Raw genomic sequence first — 2640 nt, 5'->3', positions numbered from 1 at the left:
CCTTCAGCTAATTCAGCTGTCACTGAAGAACTGCATAATAGGTAAATGTCTAGTAATGAAATCTCACATCGATAAGAAATATAACTAAGAATAGAGTAGCACAAAAACTTCAATTGAAGCTGTGAGAAGCATGGGCTTGCATCAACCATCATGTGCATGATACACATGTTTTTTGTAGTTTGAGATAGAACCCAACTGTAGCAGTAAATAGAAAAGCCAAACTGTAGCCTAGCAATACACATAAGAGGTAGCACTGATCATGTGAATTGAAAAAAAGAAAGAATACAACCAGTAAAGACCCTTCAGATATACAATGACTACCTACACTCATCTTGATTTTACCGACATAAGAGTGAAAAATACAACCAGTAAAGGCCCTTAAGATGTACAATGACCACCTACACTCATCTTCATTTTACAGATGCGTAACTGACAGAAGAGTAGATTTGTCTAGATTGAGTAATCACAACTCCTCTTTTTTTTGTGTTATCCCCACTTGAGGTGGTATTATCATTCTCATGCTTCATGACAAAATGATCCATTGTTCTTCACGGCTGTGTTTTAGTCTATAAGTTAAGTATAAAGATAAACAGAGACAACCAGCCCGTGTTTCTGCAAGTCTATAAGCATGTAAATATAGAGAGGATAGGCATTCCAAGGGGTTGTCATGGGTCTGCGAACCATCAATCTATCTATCATATAATGGATGGGAAATAGCCAAATCAATCTGAAGAAGAGTTTAGAGGTAAGAACAAAAAATTGACCTGGGAGGTAAGAAAAATTGCAGAGCAGGCAAATAAATATTTCACCGGAATTGAGGAACACACTACAAAGTGGCTAACATGGACTCCAACTAAACTGACAAATTGAGTTACACACTCGAGTATCGCCTGAGAACCTGAGAGCATCATATTACTATGCTAATAGCCTAGAATCTGAGCAGCAATTTACGCATTTGATGTTTCTGTAGATTCTCCTGACAAACAGAGTCCCCCCCTCCCAGCACCCTGAATCAACCACAAATGCCAAAAAAGCATCCTAAAAGTAGATTGAAGCATATGTACGTATGTATCTAGAAGTGGTTCATACTCACTCGAAGCCAGCCGCACGATCGAAGGACCTGAGGCAATGACGACTTCCACTTGAGCCCGTGGCTCCTGTGGCAGCAGCGGCTGCCACGTGCGCCCGTGTCCCCTGTGGTAGCAGTGGCTAGCGCGTCCAGGTGGCGGCGGCATGTGATTCCCGCATCCCCAATGGCGGTTCCCCAGTGATTCCCTCACATTTTCACATAACATAAGTGAGGAAACCAGGAACCTATGTCCAAATTAAGCATTCGCCAATAAGTAACATGATCAACTAAAGAATAATTAAACACGCTATCATGTCAATTTAGGAACCTTGTACCATTCATGACTAATCACATTGCATGTCATCATAGAATATTTTCTCTTTTCTGAAGAGGGCGCTTGGCAGGAGGACTATCACATCATACCACATTTGCTAACTAATATTTTCTTGAGAAGTAGTGCATGCTAATAATTTCATACAAGCTGATTCTTTCCTAAATGCTTGGCATAAGTGTCATTTTGTAAATCATAATCCCTTCACCTCAGCAAGTACAGGAAGAACTAACATAAAGGAACCATGCTAACATTTGGCAAAGTCTATGGAGGATTACAAATATATGCATCATCTATAAAGGAAAAATAGATAAATCTCACAGGGAGAAGCGTGGCATCAGGCACTTGATCTGGATCTCGTTGTTCTAACTTCTAACCACACTTATCTACACCCCGGCCGCTGTAATATATGATATTTCTCAACTTACAGAATGTCGGCATTTTCAGTTCTTCTTATAGGCTAATTAAGTTCCTTTGGTCTAGATATTATTTTGGTGTTCTTGTTCTTTTCTGTACAAAGACCGAACAGATAGAAATATTGTTGGATTATGATTACGCTAGGGGAAACAATCATATCATAGGCCATAGCAACAACACAACAGTAAGAAAGCAAACGCATTATCATTCATGTTTGAACTCTGGAGTGAATTTGTTTACAAGGTTAGGAGAATAGGGATACAGACTGTGTAGGAATCACACCAATCCCAAACCCTTCCAACAATCGGCCCATGAACAAAAATACGGAGTCCTGCACAGCATAATTCAGGAGGAAGTTAAAATAACATTTGTTTAATTCAGAACAATCCCGCGTGGAACAATTTAGAAGGAAGCATCAGTAAAAATAACAGGCGTAAATTAAGAAACCTTACATTTGCAAATGATATTGCAAGCCACCCAATGATGTTTGGGAACTGCGGCGATCATGAGAGACTGCAGGACCAATAGAAAAGAGAGCATCGTCAGTCAGTGAGTGCATGACTGAATGTAATTCCATCAGAGAATCAACCACGAGCAGATCCATGAACTAATACTCCGTACATTTAACAGTAAAATTGAACGAATATAGGACCAAACATGGGTCAAAGGGAATTCAAATATCACCCCTTTAGGACCGATGAACTCGGCGATTTGCCCAATGGCAAAGGCGATGAGTGCGCAAGGAGTAACTGGACATGAAGCTGAACTGGATGGGGCCAAGCGCGACAACGAAGGTGCAGAGCAAGGTGGAGATGGAGCTGTC

At 40.6% G+C, this 2640-nt stretch overlaps 1 long non-coding RNA gene across 1 annotated transcript; it reads right to left on the bottom strand.

The window, feature by feature from the left end:
- Positions 1-1831: 1831 nt before the first annotated feature.
- Positions 1832-2552, bottom strand: LOC123177083 (uncharacterized). The gene is made up of 3 exons (XR_006488765.1): positions 2502-2552; positions 2270-2330; positions 1832-2148 (listed from the first exon to the last, which is right to left on the bottom strand). It is a non-coding gene; the product is annotated as an uncharacterized lncRNA (long non-coding RNA).
- Positions 2553-2640: the final 88 nt, after the last annotated feature.

Source organism: Triticum aestivum, unplaced genomic scaffold (assembly GCF_018294505.1).
Source record: "Triticum aestivum cultivar Chinese Spring unplaced genomic scaffold, IWGSC CS RefSeq v2.1 scaffold56264, whole genome shotgun sequence".
Taxonomy (NCBI): Eukaryota; Viridiplantae; Streptophyta; class Magnoliopsida; order Poales; family Poaceae; genus Triticum; species Triticum aestivum.
The sequence above is the reverse complement of the archived record's forward strand: the minus strand, read 5'-3'. Positions and strand labels throughout refer to the sequence as shown.